Genomic DNA, 21,933 nt, shown 5'->3' with positions numbered 1-21,933 from the left:
ATGATTTGATATGCATATACATTATAGGATGATGCATATACATTATAGGATGATTATGAATATAACACATCCATCACCTCACATAATTAATATAGTTAACTCTAAAATTTACCATTTTAAGTGTATAATTGTAACATTAAATACATTCACATTTTTGTACAACCACCATCCATGTCAAAAACTCAAGAAAATCCATACCCATTTAACAAGAACTCCCCATTCCCCTCTCTCTCAATCCCTAACAACTATCATTCTATTTTCTATCTCTATGAATTTGACTACTCTAAACACCTCATATAAGAGACATACAATATTTGTCCTTTTGTGACTGGCTTATTTCACTTAGTATAATGTCTTCAATAATACTCCACTATTTACCACATTAGTCAAAAATGTGTATAAACATTCTTAGTGGACTCTTGAGTTGCTTCAACTTTTTCACTACTGTCAAGAATGCTTTACAAACGTGGGTATACAAATATGTTTGTGTCCCTGCTTTCAGTTCTTTTCAGTATATAATCAGAAGTGGAATTACTAGATCAGGTGGTAATTCTGTGTTTAACTTTTTGAGGAAATGTCAAATGTCAGTTTTTCCCAGTGGCTGCACCATTTCATGTTTCCTCCAGCAATGCTTCCAATTTCTCTGCATCCTAATCAACACTCATTTTGTTTTGCCTTAAAAAAAAAAATCATTCTAATGAGTGTGAAGTAGTATCTCAGTGTGGTTTTCACTTACATTTTTTTTTTAATGTTTATTTATTTTTGAGAGAGACAGACAGAATGCGAATGGGTTAGGGGCAGAGAGAGAGGGAGACACAGAACCTGAAGCAAGCTCCAGGCTCCGAGCTGTCAGCACAGAGCCCGATGGGGGGCTCAAACTTACGAGCTGTGAGATCATGACCTGAGCTGAAGTCGGATGCTTACCGACTGAGCCACCCAGGCACCCCAGAAATTTTACTACTTATGACATATCTGGACAATTAAGAACACTCTTAAAACAAAGGGAAAATAGGAAATCTCAGTAAAGAAACATGATATTAAAGAGCCAAATGGAAATTTTAGAACTGAAAAATACAATAACCAAAATTTAAAACTCACCAAATGGGCTCAATAGCCAAATGGAGATTATAGAGGAGAGAATCCAGCAAACTTGAAGGTGGAGCAATAGAAATGATCTGATCTGAACAGAGATAAAAAGCTGTTTTCTGTTGTTTTATTTTTAATGAAATGGGAGGTGGGGGCAGTGGGGTAGATAAAAATCAGACATCCATGTTATTGGATTCCTGGAAGGAGAAGAGAAAGTGCAGGGCTGAAAAACAGATGAAGAAATAATGGACAAAAACTTCTAAGTTTGGTGAAAGACCTAGGATTCAATCAGTTTAAAGAAACCCAAACAAATACACCCAAAGGAATCCAACACTCTACGATTTTGAAACTTCTATCTACGTGAAGTTCTAACTACTAATTTCCAGAGAAAATTAAATATGTCCTACTTAATGAAGATAAATGTGTCCTGTGTAACAACTGAAGAATCAGAATACAGAAAATGCATTTAAGTAAATTTATAAATCTATAGGTAAAGAAGGAATAGATAAAAAGAAAAAAAGATATAAATAGTAATCATGAAGAGACATTCCAGAAACAGGTTTATACGGCTAGTATATTCCACAAGTTGACCAGAACATACTATTATAAACTGGAAAGCAATTTTGCAATATCTGATAAAGTTGAATGTATCTATTCCCTATGACCAGGTACCTCTACTTCTATGTAAAGAATGGCAACAAGGAGGGGCACCTGGGTGGCTCAGTCGGTTAAGTGTCCAACTCTTGGTTTCGGCTCAGGTCATGGATCTCACGGTTTGTGAGATTGAGCCCCATGTCAGGCTTCACACTGACAGCGTGGATCCTGCTTGGGATTCTCTGCCCCTCCCCTGCTCACTCTTGCTCTCTCAAAAAGAAAATAAAATTTTGAAAATAATTCTGTTCTTATTTTCCCTATCTGAAAAAGATAGGGAATGTTGTTGTAAAAGCCTTAGCGGTGCCTGGGTGGCTTGGTCAGTTAAGTGTCTGACTTCAGTTCAGGTCATGATATCACAGTTCATGAGTTCAATCCCTACATCAGGCTCTGTGCTGACAGCTGGGAGCCTGGAGCCTGCTTCCGATTCTGTGTCTCCCTCCCTCTTTGCCCCTCCCCCATTTTCTCCCCCACCCCCCCCCACTCAAAAATAACTAAACATTAAAAAAATTTTTAAGGGGCACCTGGGTGGCTCAGTTGGTTGGGCATTCAATTTCAGCTCAGGTCATGATCTCACGGTTCATGGGTTCAAGAGCCGCAACAGGCTCTGTGCTGACAGCCCAGAGCCTGGAGCCTACTCCGGGTTCTGTGTCTCCCTCTCTCTCTGCCCCTCCCCAGCTCATGCTCTGTCTCTCTCTCCTTCAAAAATAAACATTAAAAAATTTTTTTTAAATTTTAAGCCTTGATACATTTCTTATGTTTTCTCAACATGTAGGTTCTGATTGTCATTAATGTGTGAATCAAATCTTACTATTAAGCAAATTTCTATATATTTCATAGAGTGTCTCATCAGGAAACCTTTTCTGATATACTCAAAAGTATCTTCCATAGGTAAAGGACTTCGCACATTCCATAAATTCATGAGACTCATCACCAATATGAACTCTAAATTCTCTAAAGCTCTTCCTATGTTATTTACATTCATGTAGTTTCTCAACAGTGAATTCTTTAATTATCTCTAAAATTTCTACTAAACCCAAAAGCCCTGCATATTACTTAATTAATAGTTTTTCTAACTAGCTGTAAATATACTTTTGTAGTTTTAGAAAACAGTCATCTTGCTAATAAATGCTTTGTGGAAGTGAAATGCCTATTAGAGGGTGATGCTCTTCCAGCCTGTTGTGCGTGCGTGTGTGTGTGTGTGTGTGTGTATAATAATCTCTTTTAACTGAGATATAATTCATGTAACCATAAAATTTACTCCCTTTAAGTGTATAATTCAGTAATTTTTAGTATATTCACAAAGTTGTGCAATCACTACCACCAATTCCAGAACATTTTCATTACCCCAGGAAAAAACACTATCAACATTAATAGTCTTCCCATTCTTCCCTCTCCCCAGCCCCTTATCACCACTAATCTACTTTCTTTTTTTTATTTATTCAATTTTAGTTAGTTAATATATAGTCCAATATTGGTTTCAGGAGTAGAATTCGGTGATTCATCATTTACATACACCACCCAGTGCTCATACAACTACTGATATACTTTCTGTCTCTGTGGTTTTACCTCTTCCGAACACTTTATATAAATGAAATCATGCAATATTTGGCCTTTGTGTCTGGCTTCTTTAAATTAGGGTAATATTTTCAAGGTTCATCTATGTTTTAGCATGAATCAGTACTTTATTTCTTTTTTTAATAGCTGAATAATACTCCATTTTATGGATATACAACATTTAAACTTCAGACACTAAGTTTCGTAACAGCAGGAATTTTCAGATAATGCATTTCACCATTTGTGCACACAAAAAGGCTTTCCCTATGTTTTACAATCATAGATTTTCTCACTAGAATGAATTCTCTCATCACGAACAAAGTTTGAACTATAATCAATGATGTTCTCATATTCCTTATCCCATAGAATATCTCTAATAAATTCCCTGATGTGGAGTAAGAGACTTACGCTTTTTTATAATTGGTTCCATTTCCAGCCATTATTTCCATTTAGCTAAGATCTCAGTCTTGAGACCCTTGCCTAAATCGTGCTTTTATTTTGCCAGTTATTTCTGGAATTGGGAATCCTCCAAGTCAAGATTTTCCTTCCATTACCTTGCATTGAGAGCCTTTTTTTCCCCCTAAAAACGTCTTTGTCTCACATCTGGACTCCAAATCTGAAAGGACAGTAGAAGGGAAACAATGATTTTATTTTCCCTGTATCATAAAAATAAAATTATTACATGGAGGAAATAAATTGAAAATAATGAACATCAGCAGTCAATAGCTAACACGGTATTGGAAATTTGAAGAAAAGGAAGGAAACTCCGAGAATGAGAGGACTGTATATACGATAAAGAAGTTATGAAAAGGTAAAATGTTAAGTCCATGGTTCTGAAATTTAGGTGTTGATCAGAATCAACTGGGAAAGTTGTTGCAAAGTACTGATGTACAGTGACCAACCCAGATGGACTGAATCAGCATCTATAGGATAGGTCCCAGGCATCTATATTTTTAATGTCTCTATTGGATTAATTCTGATGCAGATCAGGATTTGATAGTCCCTACTTACAATTTTTTTTAATGGCTTGTCTTTTTTCTTAGAATGAAATCCAAGTAATTTCTCATGGATAACAAGGCCCTACTTATAAGACATTTCATTCCACCCAATCCTCTTCCATACAATCCTTGTTTTGTTTTGTTTTTTCGTGTTTATTTTTATATTTGAGAGAGAGCGTGACTGGGGAGAGGCAGAGAGAGAGGGAGACAGAGGATCTGAAGGGGACTCTGTGCGGAGAGTGGAGCTTAATGGGGCTCAAGCAGGACTCAAACTCACAAACTGAGATCTTGACCTGAGCTGAAGTCAGACACTCAACTGACTGAGCCAGCCAGGTACCTAAATCCTCTTCCTTTTAGTTCCAAGATCATGCAGTATTTATCTCCTGTATCTATCTACCTCCCATCCATGGATGGGCTCATTATATTGTTTCCTCCATTCTCCATTTCATATGAGAGTAAAAGTATATCCAAACTAGCAGAGCTAAAGCCAACCATTCTTATATTTCTTAGAAAAGTATCTCAAAGACTTTTCAGATATTATTCACAAGTATACCATACTATAAAGCTTATAAAATTTTGATCAGAAAGACCTGGACCTAGGCAGTTCAGTCAGTTGAGCATCCAACTTTTGATTTTGGTTTAAGTCATGATCCCAGAGTCAGGGGATCAAGCCGCATGTCGGGCTCCACACTGAGTGTAGAGCATGTTTGGGATTCTCTCTCTCTCTCTCTCTCTCTTTCCCTCTCTGCCGTTCTTCCCCTACTCACATGTTCACGCTCTCTCTAGAAAAAAAATTAAAATATAAAAATAAATTTTAAAAAGACTTGGAACTGCAGTAGAGAATATGCTAACTCAATAATATGGAGAAAGATCTTCATGGGGACCAAAGTGCCATGGGTGCCATGGCTGTTCACTAGAGGATGGTAATAAAGGTTAGCAGATAGCCTAAAGAAAATCAAAAGTGGTGGATTAACCAAGTGGGACCAAGAATAATTTTTCCATTATTACTAAAGCAAGGTATATATAATAAAAGTAAAATAAAACAACATTATTTGGCTGCTTAATAAAATAGATTGATGAAAATTGAGGGAACCAAGACTTTGACTTGGAAATAAACAAGCAATCTACTAAATAAATCTTGTGTCAATTGTGGAAATATAATCCAAATAAAGAAAACTTCTAGAGGGAGGAAGATGGTGGTAGAGTAGGAGGAACCTAGGCTCTCCTCATCCCACAAATACTATTAGATAACTATCAAATCATCCTAATTGCCCCAGAAATCAACCTAAAGACTGATAGAACAAACTCCACAACTAAAGGTAGAGAAGAGGCCACATCAAAGAAGGTATGAAGTGCAGAGACGTAGTTGGGAGAGAAATAGACCCTGGCAGCCATGGTGGGGAGTAAGTGGGTAGAGAGAAGGGTGAGAGACAGACTAGCACACAGGGGAGTACATGGAGAAGATGATTCCCCATTACAGTGGCTTGGAAAACAAGAGGGGCTGAATTTCATGAGTTCTTACAACCAGCAAGGCTTAAAGCCTGGAGTTTTAAAGGTTAGTGGGCTTGGCTGGGGAGAGCCCAGAGGGCATTGCACTGCTCTTGGAGAGAAGACAGGGCAAACAGCATGTGGACACACAGTGTGGAAATAGCAATCTGAAGAGCACCTGGAACACACAGTGGGGAGCTTAATTGCTCTTCTGGGGGTGTGTCCCAAAGAAGCAGCATTCAGGGAGAGACATCTCCAGGAACAAAGGAACTGGCTAGTGCCATTTCCCTCCCCCACTCCTCAGCTTATGCTGGGCCACCTGCTGGAAACAGAGCAGCACGGATGCTGGCTACCTAATTTGCTTACATCAACCACATGCGTGCGCACACGCGCGCACACACACACACACACACACTCCAGAAGAATCACCCTTCTCAGTCATGCTTGCCTCAGTCTCAGTGTGGCGGGCCCCCTCCCTTAGAAGACCAACCCAAACCCCTGCCAACACTGTGTCTCCAGACACAGGGGTTTTATGTATGGAATTGCTGAATCACTATATTGTACATCTGAAACTACATGTAACACTGTATGTTCACTAACTGGAATTTAAATGAAAACTTATAAATAAATAACCTCTAGAAACCATAATATTACAAACATTAAATGATTTTTCAGTAGTACCTAGGGCATACAAGTATAGTGGTCAGAAGATAAATCATAAACTTAATGCTTATATTAATGAAAATAAAATAATAAATAAATGAGGCACCCCTTTCAACAAGTTAGGGATAAAAAAAGTAAAACAAGGAGTGCCTGGGTGGCTCAGTCAATTAAGCATCTGACTTCTGCTCAGGTCATGATCTCACAGTTCATGAGTTTGAGCCTCCCACTGGGCTCTCTGCTATCAGCGCGGAGCCTTCTCTGGATCCTCTGTCTCCATCTCACTCTGCCCCTACCCCACTCAGGCTCTCTCTCTCTCTCTCTCTCTCTCTCTCTCTCTCTCTCAAAAATAAGTAAACATTAAAAAAAAAAAAAGTAAAACAAAGAGGGGCGCCTGGGTGGCTCAGTTGGTTGGGCATCTGACTCTTGATTTCAGCTCATGTCATGATCTCATGGTTCGTGGGTTGAAGCCCCACAACAGGCTCCATGCTTGACAGTGCAAGCCTGCTTTGGATTGTCTCTCTCTCCCTATCTCTCTGCCACTCCTCCACTTAAGCACACTCACTCTCCCTCTGTCTCTCAAAAACAAATAAACGTAAAAAAAAGGTAAAACAAAGAAAAGTAGAAGGAAAGAATTAATAAACATAGAGGCAGAATATAATGAATTGGACAACACATTTAAAACTGTATATAATAGGGGCACCTGGGTGGCTCAGTCGATTAAGCATCGACTTTAGCTCAAGTCATGATCTCATGACTCATGGGTTCAAGCCCCACATCAGACTCTCTGCTGTCAGCATGGGGCCCATTTTGGATCCTCTGTCCCCCTCTCTCTCTGCCCCTTCCCCACTCACACTCTCTCTCTTTCAAAAATAAATACAAAATTTTTAAATAAAAATGATATAAACAGCCTGGGGCGCATGTGTCTACAATGAAAGTATTCAGTTTTCGGTTAAAGAGATTGATTAACTTGATATACATGCCTGCCATGGGGTCTTAGTATCAGGGCTTGCTCTAAGAGAATTTCTTCCCTCCAAATTTTAAAACAGAGGTATAGAAAAAGAAGTGTTTACATATTCTCTGTGAGAGTGTAAGCTGGGGCTGGTGGAGGAGTTCAGTCTTTGTGACTACAACTGGGGACAGAATTAGAGTCTGGGCCCATATTTTGACATGTATAGAGAAACTCAGGCAGATGTTATGGTCTGTATGGATGGCAGACTGGATACATGCAGAGTAACTAAGTAACAATAATACATCATATCACCCTGTTAAACTGGATTGGAATTAGAGGTGGCAGTGTACACTAAGCAATTTAAAAATTATTTAAATTTTAACAAAGCAGAATTCCATATCCAGAGAAAAATGTATCCAAGAATGAATGCAAAATAAAGGCATTTTTAGATAAAAGAAAACTAATAGAATTTGTCACCAACAGACCTGCATTACAAGAAATGATAAAAGGAAGCTCTTCAGGCTGAAACAAAATGCTACTAGTGGGAAAACAGGATCTGTAGGAAGAGAGCATAATTGGTAACTCACTGGATAAATATAAAACTCTTTTTATTATCTCAAATTCTTTAAACTACATATGACTATTAAAAGCAGTGTGTTGTGGAGTTTATAATGTATATAGATATAGTATATATAACTAAAGTGACTGTATTAATTTCAGATAAGCTAGACCAGTGACAAAGGCACATTGTCATGTGCCATTAGGAAGACATAATTATCACATATTTGTATGTACATAAAAACAGCACCAAACAACACTGTACTTGCATGACCCTAAGAATGAGTGCCTCCTTAAATTTTGCACCCCAGGGGCTTTACTCACTTCAGCATTACTGTCATCCCAGCCCTGATTTTAATATCCACCTCTCAACTATTAAAAAAAAAAAAAAAGAAAAAATTAGTGAGGATATAAATGATATGAACTATCAACCAACTTGGACTAATTAATATGTATACAATAATTCACCTAATGACCATCAAATACATATTCCTTTCAAGTGCACATGGCATATTCACCAAGGCAGACTATATAATTGGGCTATACATAAAGTATTAATGAATTTTTAAGGATCAAAATCATATACCATATATTCTCTGATCAAATGGCAGCAAGTTGGAAATCGGTAAAAATGAAGTATGTAGAAAATCCACAAATATTTGGAAATTAAACAACACACTTCTAAATAATGCATGGGTAAAAGAAGAAATCAAAAGGGAAATAAAGTATTTTTAAGTGATTGATAAAAATGCAACATATACATATTTGTGGAATGGAGTTAAAGTAGGGAATTTCTGGCTTTGAATGTTATATTAGAAGAAAAGTCTGAAGTCAGTAACCAGAGGTTCTACTTTAGAAAGCTAAAGACAAGGAGCACCTAGGTGGCTCAGTCGGTGAAGCATCGTCTGACTCTTGATTTTGGCTCAAGCCATGATCTCACAATTTGTGAGTTTGAGCCCTGCATTGGAGGGCAAGGGCAGAGCCTGCCTGGGATTCTCTCTCTCCCCCTCCTTCTGTGCCCCTCCCCTGCTTGCATGCTCTCTCTCTCAAAATAATAAACATTAAAAAAAAAATTAAAAAGCTAAAAACAATCAGCACCTAGAAGGAAATAAGAGAAAAACTAAATGAAATAGAAATAAAAACACAAGTTGCCAAAACAGAAGTGATTTCTTTGGAAAGAACAACAAAATTGATTAAAACTGGCTAAAATGATCAAAAATAAAAAATCATAAAGACAAATCACTAATAACAGGAATGAAAGAGAGCTTATCACTAAGGAATACATAAATATTAGAAGTCTAAAAACCACCTCATTCCAACAAATTTGACAACACACATGAAATGGACAAAATTCTTGAAAAATACAACTTACTATAAAAAAGAAACAAAATGAGGGGTGCCTGGGTGGCTCAGCCAGTTAAGTACCCGACTTCATCTCAGATCATGAACTCACAGTTCATGAATTCGAGACCCGCATCAGGCTCTGTGCTAACAACTCAGAGCCGGGAGCCTGCTTAGGATTCAGTGTCCACCCCCGCCCCCTCTGTTCCTCCCCTGCTCACACTCTGTCTCTCTCTTTCTCTCAAAAATAAATAAAGATTTAAAAAAAAATTTTAAAGAAAACAAAAAAGATGAAATTATAGTATCTGAATAGCCCAATACCCATTGAATAAATTGAATTTGTTACCACAAACAAAGAAAACTCCAGGCCCAGCTGTTTTTACCATAGGATCCCACCAGACATTTAAATAATACCAATTTTACACAGACTTTTCCAGAAAATAGAGGAGTATAGTTCACATCTTGTTTTTAGAGGCCAGTACTACAATACCACCAATACCTGACAAAGACATTACAAGAAAATGATGTGCCAAAAGCTTTATGAAAAAAAAATTTTTTTGAGAGAGTGCAAGCGAGTGAGTGAGCAGGGGAGCGGGGGGTGGGAGGGTAAAGGGAGAGGGAGAGGGAGAGAGGGAGAGAGGGAGGGAGAGAGGGAGAGGGAGAGGGAGGGAGGGAGGGAGGGAGAGAGAGAGAGAGAGAGAGAGAGAGAGAGAGAGAGAGAGACTCTCATGCAGGCTCCAAACTCAGCAGGGAACCTGTCATGGACTCAATCCCACGACCCCGGGATCATGACCTGAGCTGAAATCAAGAGTTGGACCCTCAAATGACTGAGCCACCCAGGGGCCCCAGCTTTACGAAAATTGCTTAAGAAAATGTTAACAATATGCAATGGGAAAAAGACAGTTTCTTCAACAAATGGTGCTGGGAAAAATGGACAGCTATGTGCAAAAGAATATAACTGGACCACTTTCTTACACCATACACAAAAATAAACTCAAAATAGATTAAAGACATAAATGTGAGACTGAAACCATAAAAATCCTGGAAAAGAGCATATGCAATAATTTCTCTGACATCAACTGTAGAACATTTTTCCAAATATGTCTCCTGAGGCAAGGGGAACAAAAGCAAAAACAAACTATTGGGACTACATCAAAATAAAAAGCTTCTGCAAAGCAAAGGAAATAATCAACGAAAGTAAAAGACAACCAACTAAATGGGAGAAAATATTTGCAAGTGACACACCTGATAAAGGGTATGTGTGTGTGTGTGTGTGTATCTCCAAAATATATAAAGAACTGATACAACTCAACACCCAAAAAACAAATAATCCAATTAAAAATTGGGCAGAAGACATGAACAGACATTTCTCCAAAGAAAACATACAGTTGAGCAATAGACATGTGAAAAGATGTTCAGCACTAATCATCAGGGAAATGCAAACCCAAACCACAATGTGGTATCACATCACACCTGTCAGAATGGCTAAAATAAAAAACACAAGAAACAGCAAGTGTTTGTGAGGATGTAGAGACAAAGGAACACTCCTGCCTTGTTGGTGGCCTCCTGCCTTGTTGGTAGGAATGCACACTGGTGCAGCCACTGTGGAAAATAGTATGAAGGTTCCTCAAAAAATTAGAAATAGAATTATCATATGATCCAGTAATTAATTCCACTACTGAGCATTTATACAAGGAATATGAAAACACTAATTTGAAAAGATATATGCACCCCTATGTTTTATTGCAGCATTATTTATAATAGCCAGGATACAGAAGCAACCCAGTATCCAGCAGTAGATGAATGGATGAAGATGTGGTGTATATATACAATGAAATATTACTCGGCCTAAAAAATGAATCTTGCCATTTGCAACATGGATGGATCTACAGGTATAATGCTAAATGAAAGAAGTCAGAAAGAGAAAGACAAATACCGTATGATTTCACTCACATGTGGAATTTAAGAAAATAATCAAAGAAAAAAGAGACAAAATAACAGACTCTTCAGTATAGAGAGCAAACTGATGGTTGCCAGAGGAGAAGTTGGTGAGGGGGATGGGTAAAATAGGGGATCAAGAGTACAGTCACCTTGATGAGCACTGAGTAATGTATAGAGTTGTTGAATCACTATATTGTACACTTGAAACTAATATAACACTGTATGTTAATTATACTGGAATTTAAAAAAAGAGGGGCACTTGGCTGGCTCAGTCAGTAGAGCATGCAACTCATGACCTCGGAGTAATGAGTTCAAGCCCTACAGTGGGCTTAGAGCTTACTTTAAAAAGAAAGAAAGGAAAGAAAGGAAAGAAAGGAAAGAAAGAAAGAAAGAAAGAAAGAAAGAAAGAAAGAAAGAAAGAAAGAAAGAAAGAAAGAAAGAAAGAAATTGAGTAGGAAAAACACACTTCTCCTGAGCTTCTCCTTTACTTTTACACTACTATGACACTTCACTTCTGGTCACCAAATGTTTGGGAATTTTCACCCTACCAAGCAATTTTCTAACACTAGATGGGTTTCCTATAATTTAATTCAATTCTGGTGCTATGTACCTGACAGTAGCATCAGACCCCATAGGTTAAGGGCTCAGTCCCACAAAATGGTCCTGTCCCACCTTTTAAGATACCAATCATAAGTTCCAGGTTGTTGCCTGTACTCTTGACTGAATGACCATAAACTGGGGTTCCCATGATCCCCTCCTTGGGTTTGAGCATTTGCTAGAATAGCTTTCAGAGCTCAGGGAAACACTTAATTACGTTTACTAATTTATTATAAAATAAAGGATATCATAAAGGATACTAATGAATAGCCAGATGAGGAGTAACACAGGGTAAAGTCTGGAAGAGTCCTGAGCCAAAGAAGCTTCTGTCCCCATGTAGCTGGGGTACACCACCTTCCCAGTACATGAATGTATTCACCAACCTGGATGCTCTCCAAACTCTGTACTTTTGGGATTCTTATGAGACTTCAACACATGCATGATCAATCATTAACTCAATCTCTACTCTTTCTTTCCTTTTCATGGAGGGGTGTGGGGCTGAAAATTCCAAGTTTCTAATCATAGCTTGATATTTCTGGTGACCATCCCTCTTCCAGAAGATCACCAGAAGTTGCCTTCTTGGAACAAAAGACACTCCTATTAGGAAATTTCAAAGAACATAGGAACTCTGTGTCAGGAACCAGAGTCAAAGACCAAATATTAGAACAAAAGACGCTCCTAGTATCCTTATCACTTCAGAAATTACAAGGGTTTTAGAAGTTCTATACCAGGTACCAGGAACAGTGCAGGGATCGGGTGGGCAGAGACCAATACTTGTTTTTCTATTTCACAAATTTAATCTGGAAATATAGATAAGGAAATACAATATGATCCACAAATACAAGGTTGATTTAACATCCAAATGCCAGTCAATTTTATTCATCATATTAGTTGAATAAAGGAGAAAAGACATCACTTCACTAGATTCAGAAACAGTATCTTATAGGGGCACCTGGGTGGTTTGGTTCAGTTAAGTGTCCGACTCTTCATTTCAGCTCAGGTCATGATCTCACAGTTCATGGTTCAAGCCCCGCATTGGGCTCTGTGCTGACAGTGCGGAGCTTACTTAGGATTCTCTTTCTCCCTCTCTCTGCCCCTACCCTGTCTGCTCTCTCGAAATAAATAAATAAATAAATATTTTTTTAAAAAGTATCTTACAAAATTTAATATCCCTTCATGTTAACAACTCTCAGCAAGCTAGGAATAGAAGAGAACTTGCCAAATTTGATTGAGCATCTATGAAAATCCTCCAGCTATGTGTAATGAAATACTGAATACTATCTTTCTATGATCAAAAAAAGCATGGGGCACCTGGGTATCTTGTCAGTTGAGTGTCCGACTCTTGATTTTGGCTCAGGTCATGATCCCAGGGTTGTGGGACTGAGCCCCATGTTGGGTTCTGTGCTGAGCACAGAGCCTGCTTAAGATTCCTTCTCTCTCCTTCTGTCCCTTGTTCCCATGCCCTAAAATTTAAAAAAAAAAAAAATTTAATTAATTAATTAAAAAAAATTTTAAGCAACAATGTCTACTTTCACTACTTTTACTCAACACTCTGGTGGAAGTCCTAGCAATTAAAACAAGGCAATAAAAATAAATGAAAGATATAAACACTGGCTAAGAAGAAGAAAAACTTTATTTATAGATGGCAATTATTTGCTTATAAAATCCTAAAGAATCCATAAGACAGGAACCAGCACTTATAGTAAATTTAGCAGAATTTCTGGATACAAAGTTATTATATAATAATTGGCTAATTTGATATATTAGCAGCAAACAATTGAAAAGTGAAATTTTTTAAAAAGGCATAACAGATGTAATTAAAGTTCCCTGCCTGATCAGCCCTCACTCAACTGAGCTCTGTCAACTCTCCCAGCCTTCTCTTGCTACAAGAAGGTGGCCACAGTGGCACATAAGAAATAAGTAAGAAATGATATATAAATACTTATAAGAATTAAAACAAATTTGCAGCGCCTGGGTGGCTCAGTTGGTTAAGCATCCGACACTTGACTTCCACTCAGGTCATGATCTCACATCTCATGAGTTCGAGCCCTGTTCAGGCTCCATGCTGACAGTGTGGAGCCTGCTTGGGATTTCTCTTTCTCTGTCTCTCTCTCAAAATAAATAAATGAACTTTAAGAAAAAAGAATTAAAACAAATTTTAAAAATTTTTTAAAATTTTGTAAAGCACTTTGAGAATTACATTTCTAATGACTGATAGGCAAAAATGAAATACTTCAGAGAAGGGCATAGGGATCGAAAGAACTTTAGGGTTACTAGAGTGCCAAAGAATCACAAAGAATAAGAGAGATGAGAGTGGTAAAGAAAGGTCTTACTTTATTTAACTCCAGAGTGGCTCTTTGTCTTAAGAGGCAATACAGTGTAAAAAGAGAACCGTGTTAGCTATGATTATTATATTTTTGTTTGTTAATTGCTAAAAGGAAAAATGGAGCTTTTTGAAACAGTCACAGGTCTTTTCTAGAATGCTAAATAAATGTTGATATATGCAAAGTTCATGGATTGTAACTTTCAATGACAGAGTAGGTATAAAACAATTTTTGTTGCAGGAAATGAACATGTTCACTTTATTTTTTAATAAATTACTTTGTTTCAATCCATCACCATGTAAATTTTACAGATTATTTTGATAATCAGTACAAATGATCTGTTCTCTCTAAAGGTGGGTCAGAAAATAACAGAACATCTTTACCAATTTGAAGTTCAAACACAACTTAACACCTGGTTTACTTGACAATGGATATTCCTTAGTTGCCCCACAAGTCACATTTAGCTCCCTAAGAATCAAGGAAGGTAGAAATTATATGATGGGCCTAAGAAAGATCTCAATATCATGAAGAATAGTAAAGGTGTTTAAAGGTGTTATCTGCAACACAACAAAGCATAACCCATTCCTTTGAAAACAGGGTAAAAAATTTTACCTAGCTTCTTAAAAGATAACCTTTATATTCCAGAGAGCATATTCTGAATCATTTGAAGCAGAGAGTTTAGCCTTTTGAGATTAAGCTGCTGTTCTCCATCATCACATCTCAGCATAACTCCCTCTTGAGCAGAACCCAGATATTCTCACTTCTCTCAAGAGAAGTCTAAGGCCACAATCCTGAATGCTACCCGTCCCTAAAAGCACAAACTCAAGTATTCCTGGTGAAATTCAAAAAATGTTTTCAGGTTTGAAATCCAAGAAGGGAGCTATTACATAGCAAGCAAATAGGCTATGGCTGGAAATTTACGGTAAGAGCAGTTACAGAAATGTGTTTCAGAAACAGATTCTCTACATATTTTTAAGAAATCTGGTTGTTTTATTATTTTTTATTTTTTTAATGTTTATTTTTGAGAGCTAGAGACAGAGTGTGAGTGAGGGAGGGACAGACAGAGAGGGAGACACAGAATCCAAAGCAGGCTCCAGGCTCTGAGCTGTCAGTACAGAGCCCGATGCGGGGCTCAAGCCCACGAACAGCGAAATCATGACCTGAGCCGAAGTCCGATGCTTAACTGACTGAGCCACCCAGGCGCTCCAGAAATCTGGTTGTTTTACACAAAAGTTCCTATATATTATGTGATTCCTCAATTATCCAAATATGTCTAGAAACATGGCTAGAAGTGAAGAATATAATCACAATAAACCAATTAAGTGAGGTAGTGAATTACAAGCAAACTGCATGTTATACAGCTATCATAAATTATCAATAAATGTTCATCTTTATATCCTTTTTTTACATTACAGACTAAGAAAATATAATTTATGGAATTTCTTTTCTAATATGGTATTAAATCTTTAGCTTAGAGTTCACATAAAATTAAAAAATTTCTTTAAGCTTCAGGTTCATCATTAGGTCACAATTTTTTTCCTAGTTGCCATTGTTTTAATTGTTTCATATCTCACATTATCATTCCCTAACCTATTTGGGTTTGGGTATGAGACCATTATTTTAAAATATATCCTGGGGCACCTAGGTGGCTCAGTATGTTAAGCATCCGACTTCAGCTCAGGTCATGATCTCACAGTTTGTGGGCTAGAGCCCTCTGTTGGGCTCTGTGCTGACAGCTCAGAGCCTGTAGCCTGCTTCAGATTCTGTGTCTCCCCCTCTCTCTGCCCCTCCCCCGCCTGCGCTCTGTCTCTCTCTCTCTCTCTCAAAAATAAATAAACATTAAAAAAAAATTTTAATATATCCTAAGCACTACCCTTATGCCAAATTATTCAGTAAATTTTTGTATTGGCTACAATATAGTCCACCTATCACCCTTAATTCTTTTTTTATATTACTATGCTTAAGTCGGGGGGGAAAAAGTCTCTAACATCTTTTCTACTGATGGGAATCTATAGCTATCTACTCCTTTTAAATTTGGATGATCCACCATCTCTCACTGAATAGTTTCTTTGATCCTGAGTTAGAGGATACAAAATGCAGAATGGTCCAGAATCACATAGATAATCATGCTAAACCGGCAAAATCTTTTTAAGTACATAATACATCTTCTTTCTGGTATTTATCGTTCCATGACTGATCCCTGATATCTCTGTATGCAGGTCCCAACCTTACTCCGACTCAATCCTAAAAGCCTCACAAATCATGGGATCTCAACATATCCTAACACTCAGGTCAGTCAAGTGCCAATCTTATATCCTCCTAGAAAATACAAAGAATTTCTAAGTTTTTCCATGAGTAATCAAATAAGACCAACTTCTCTTAATCATCCCTTCACCATTCTTTGCATGGTCAAACCTCTTTGAGCCTCTTTGAGGATTTAATTTTACTCCATAACTCTTCTTCTTTTCTTTAAATTTTTTTTTTTTTTTTATTTTAGAGACAGAGAGAACAGGGTAGAGGAGCAGAGGAAAAGCATCTCAAGCAGGTTCCACACTCAGCGTGGAGCCCAGTGAGGGGCTCAATCCCATGACTGCGAGATCATGACCTGAGCCAAAATCAAGAGTCTAACACTTAATAGACTGAGCCACCCAGGAACCCCTTTAAAATTAAAAAAAAAAAAAATTTTAAGTAGGCTCCAGGCCCAGTGTGGCACGTGAACTCATGACCCTCAAATCAACAGTTGATGCTCTACCAACTGAACTAGGCAAGTGCCCCTCTTACCATTTTTTGAGAGTGAAATTTGAGCTTCTTAGGCCTGCTCTTCTTTATAACGCTAATATATTACAGAGCACAACTTGCAAATATAGTCTTCATTAACATTATCACACAGATTTTCAGAAAGAAAAGGAAGACAGCAACTATAGAGAGTCATCACTCTGTCTCATAAATGTCTCATAAAACTAGCTCAGAGAAGGGGTGCTCGGGTGGCTCAGTTGGTAGAGCATCAACTTTTGATTTCAGCTCAGGTCATGATCTCATGGTTCATGGGACTGAGCCCTACATTGGGCTTTACGCTGACAGCACAGCTCTCTCTCTCTCTCTCTCTCTCTCTCTCTGCCTGCCGCCACCCCCACGTCACCCCCCCCCCCCGCCAGCTCTCTCTCTCAAATAAATAAACATTAAAAAAAAAAAAAAACTATCTCAGAGAATCTGATCCACTTAGGTAACAAATTGAAAATATTAACAAAACTCAGTCTTGTCCCTGGTCTAAGCCAGAATTTTATACATATTTATAACTACTAACATCCAATTCTGTTATCGGAAATTATAAATCCATCCTTGTCAGCATAATTTATATTTAAAAAAAGGAAAGAAAAAAGGAAATACTGAGAACCTGAAGAATTCTGAGTACCTTTACTTTATCATTTGATCTCCTGGAATTATACATAAATTTGTATCTGTATAATTCCAAAAGGTGCAAATAGTCAAAAGGTCTGTCAAATCAGTTGGGTATCATTGTCACTTCCTTTTTATCCCCACTGATAAAGTTAATTTGTATATCAAGGCCCACAAAATGGAGGCTACCCTAGTGGCCCAGCTCATATCACAAATCTAAACTTTAGTTAGCCTGCACTTAATGGGAAATACCTGTCAAGGAAAGCTAACATATACCAATCACAATCCTTCATCTCAGCTTTAGCTAGCTTACCTTACCCTAAAAAATAGGACCTGTTAGTCTTATAAGGAAATCCTTGACCTCTTAGCCAATCACACCATTTCTGTGTTGCCTCTTCTAACATTCTATTAAACTCTCTCTTGCCCAAAATCACTCCAGAAAAGTGTTGCATTGTTTGTGAGGCACAGTACTCCTCCAACCTATGGACTGTTTTCCTTTGAATAAAAGACATCAAACTCATTACTAAATTGTTTTAGTTTTGTCATTTGACACTACAGACATGGAGGTATAACAAAACCAGTGACTGGACTGAATTCCTTTTTCAAACTAAGAGGTCTTATTTTTTTTTAATTTTTTTTAACGTTTATTTATTTTTGAGAGAGAAAGACAAGAGTGCAAGCGGAGGAGAGGCAGAGAGAGACACACACACAGAATCCAAAGCAGGCTCCAGGCTCTGAACTGTCATCATAGGGCCTGATGCAGGTCTTGAACTCACGAACTGAAGTCCGACGCTTTACCAACTGAGCCACCCAGGTGCCCCTAAGAGGTCTTATTTTAATGACTAATTCTTATAAACTTTTCTAAAAAAACACAATCAGAAACATATGTACAAGGAAAACTTTAAAATAATGTATAGCAAAATGTTAATAGTGACTACTTCTGGATGCTAAAATTATGAGTACTTTTAAAACTTTCTATTTTATAAGTTCAACTTAGGTTAATAATTTTTTCAAGAAGACTATGTTAATTTCTTCATCAGGAATCTATAACAATTTCCATTTCAAGCATATTTATAAAAGTAATTGTAGGGTGGGCTATTTTCTACTTATTATGAAAACGAACAAGCTGGCAAAATAACTGGTAATAGCACTAAAACCAGTGTGACTGAAATAAATTTACAAAGTCTTGTACCTTGTTTTACTGTATTTCATCAATATGAGACACTTAAGATTTCCCTGTGAATGAGCACAACTCGGGTGACATTTTCAGACTAAATTGTTTCATCCATAGTAGAGGCTTAATAAATGTGGCTTTATCATTGCCTTTCTCCAATGAATGCCCAGTTAATGTATCATATTGGATATCATCCTTAAAACATTGCTGAGAAATGCCTATAATAGTTAAACTTTATAATTTAGCAATTTCTTGAGTACTTTTGTTCATAAACATGAATACTGCATAGCATTATATTTTATATGTTTTATATCAGAATATCTTTTTAATTATATAAGATTAATTTGGATGCGATGTGGTTAACAATTTTACATAATACAGAAAATTATTTTTGGGCAAACTCATCCTAAAGTTGACTTCCAGGTATAAGTTATTGATTCTAGGTTAGTGATTTAAAACCTGTTTGGGTCATGTACACCTTTGGTACTATCATAAAATTATATGCTTTTCCCCAGGAGAAATATGCATTAATAAAATAAATACACACACACACACACACACACACACACCAAAACAAGACAAAACAAAACAAAAAAACAACAACAAATAAAACACACACATACACAAAAACAAAACAAAATAAAATAAAATAAAATAAAATAAAATAAAATAAATATACAATTGGGTATACAGTTCCAAGGCAAATCATTTAAGGTGAAGGATTCCTATTCTAGACCATCTGAGCACATGGCCCATTTTCTTACTTACAATTAACTTCTCATTTTCACTGCTCCTTATTATGAATGTGGAATGACTGAGATGGTTCACATAATAACATTTTTAACATAAGCACTTATTATTGTCAGCCACTGTTCTAGTGCCCTGTTAATATTAACTACTAATCTTCACAAAAACCCTTTGAAATTCATATTATTATTTGCATTTTACAAACAGTAAGTTATGGAATAGAAAGATACTGAATATATTATCCAAACTCAAAAACACTCAATGGTAAAACTAAGATTTTCATTTAGATACTCTAGATTCGGGGTTAGCAAACCTGTGTAAAGGACCAGAGAGTAAATATGTTAGGCTTTGTGGGCCAAAAGCAAAATCAAGGATATTATGTAGGTGCTTATTTAATAAGAGAGATAACAAATTTCCACAATTTTTTTATTGATCAAATTCAAAAATTTATTTGTAGACACAGAAATTTGAATTTCATATAATTTTCACATGTCATGAAATACCATTCTCCCCTTGATATGTTCTTAATTATTGAAAAATGCTAAAACCAATCTTCGTTCACAGGCCATAAAAAAATAGGATACAAGCTGGATTTGGCCTGCAAGGTCAAAGTTTGCTGATCCCTGCTCGAGACTCAGAGACCATTATATAGTCTGAAATCAATCAAACCATCTACCATGCCATTTTTCCACTCGTGTCTGAAGAATATCTAAAGTATCTAATGTGTAATTCTGCCTAAGCATTGGTCTCTTCCTTAACAAATAACTGTGTAATAAAAAAAGGACTATTTCTGCATCACAAGAATGCTTACACAAAAAGCATACAAGGGGAGGTGTTTCCAAGTGGTTATATGAATATTAACTGCAGGAAGAATTCTGATGAGGAACAGGCAAGGGCAATCCATCCTCATGGTACCATCATTAATTGGGAAGAGAATGCCCAGGTAAATGTCTAAATCACTATTTTTTAGGGCGTTTCAGATGAAGTTATTTTATATCCCAAAAAACAAAAATGAAATTTCATAAAACAAAGAAAAAGCTCAAAATGACTTTTAGCTTGGCTTTGAGATGTGTGACTGTAACAATGTTCTCCTCTCATGGCTCTTCTTTTGGAATACAGCAAAAATTGGAAGGAAAAGAGAATCATGACATAATAGGCCTTTCCTGGAGACCAGACAGGCTAAACAAGAACACATCTCCTCATCACTAGCAAGCCCCCCCTCATACATAAACATACACTAATGGAAGTATGAGGAAGACTGAATACTGTTGACTCTTCCCTGTATCATAAAGAAAACTCAGGTTCCCAGAAGCGAGGGACTGGAGTCTGTTTCTATGTTCACAGCAGTTTCCTGTCAACAGAGCTATAAAAATGCTGTGGATCTGTAATACAGGGCTTGCCCTCATAGAGCTGCCAAGAGGAATCTTCAGAGGAAGTAATCCCACTGTTGCAGCCTCAATATCCTGTCTTCGGTGGCTAATTCCAGCCCTACAGTCGCCTTAATAAACACAGGGCTTTGCTTTTTTAGTTCTAACATTCGTTCTAGGTCTCAAATGTTCAACTTCCCGTTGACAGCCATTTTTGTGCAACCAGTATTTTTGTGCAGTGTGGCTATAAGGTGAAATGACACAGGCAGTGAAAGAAAATCCAGTACAACAATTCTAAGAAACCATGGAATTTACAACTGGGTCCAGAATAGGCTACACTTAATGTACTCTATGCCTTCAATGCATTAAGCACTAGGCTGGACAACAGAGAGGGTGCACCGATGAAGGCAACAAAGGCCATGCTTAGAACAGGGGGCCTCTGTGGTTAACTAGGGCCTCGAAGTCTTTCACAGGCACAGATGGAGTCACACAGGGATCTTGTCCACAGATTCCTCAGCCCCAGAACTGCAAAAATGACGCTCTATCTTACTAAAAGTAAAAAAGCTACACTAGGCCAATTTTGATAGTCTCCAGTTGGTCACAATAGCAATGTCACTAGTTCACAGTTCACAGTACAACACACCTCACAGTCACCGCTGACCGTGGTCATGTAATGGCTCCGCCCCCACTCAGGCCCAGGAGCCCAATCTGGGCCAGTCAGGGCCTCCCCACCATGCGCGCGCGCATACATACACTCTCTGACACACGCATACACTCATGATCACATCCCACATTGGCGCAGGCACACAATCGCACACACACCCACAATCACCTTCTTCATACAGGCCTGACGTTCCTGCCTCTACCTGTCCCATACGCTCCTGGGAAACTCCAGGCTTCCTGCAGTGAGCTCGTCCCGCACCCAGACCCGGGTTTCAACTCACCACAAGGAAAACGGTGACCGAAAGCATAAAGGAAAATGAACCAGAGGATGAGGTTCACAAACTCCCCCAGGGTCTATGAGAAACGCAGTCCACTCCGGAACAGCGCGGACGTTGACTTAAACACACCGCAAAGCCGGTAGCTGGGACAGCTA

At 37.7% G+C, this 21,933-nt stretch overlaps 2 long non-coding RNA genes across 4 annotated transcripts in view; one reads left to right on the top strand and one right to left on the bottom strand.

Annotated features, from left to right (window-relative positions):
• The window catches only part of LOC106974729 (uncharacterized), a 33,372-nt gene extending 11,451 nt beyond the window's left edge, over positions 1 to 21,921 (bottom strand). For 2 of the 3 annotated variants that reach the window (XR_008293521.1, XR_008293519.1), the window contains exons 1-4: positions 21,782 to 21,921; positions 13,141 to 13,292; positions 3,703 to 3,910; positions 1,099 to 1,283 (exon numbers count right to left, since the gene is read on the bottom strand). This is a non-coding gene — a long non-coding RNA (uncharacterized LOC106974729). Of the gene's footprint in view, positions 1 to 37; positions 992 to 1,098; positions 1,284 to 3,702; positions 3,911 to 13,140; positions 13,293 to 21,781 lie in introns of those variants that run through there. The other variant, XR_008293520.1, reaches the window with a different exon arrangement.
• LOC128313198 (uncharacterized) overlaps positions 1 to 21,933 on the top strand; it is a 110,189-nt gene that overhangs the window by 17,351 nt on the left and 70,905 nt on the right. The window lies entirely within an intron of this gene.

The sequence above is a fragment of the Acinonyx jubatus genome, chromosome E2 (genome assembly GCF_027475565.1).
Source record: "Acinonyx jubatus isolate Ajub_Pintada_27869175 chromosome E2, VMU_Ajub_asm_v1.0, whole genome shotgun sequence".
NCBI classification, from domain to species: Eukaryota; Metazoa; Chordata; class Mammalia; order Carnivora; family Felidae; genus Acinonyx; species Acinonyx jubatus.
Note: the sequence above shows the minus strand (reverse complement) of the source record. Positions and strands in the feature narration are given on the sequence as shown.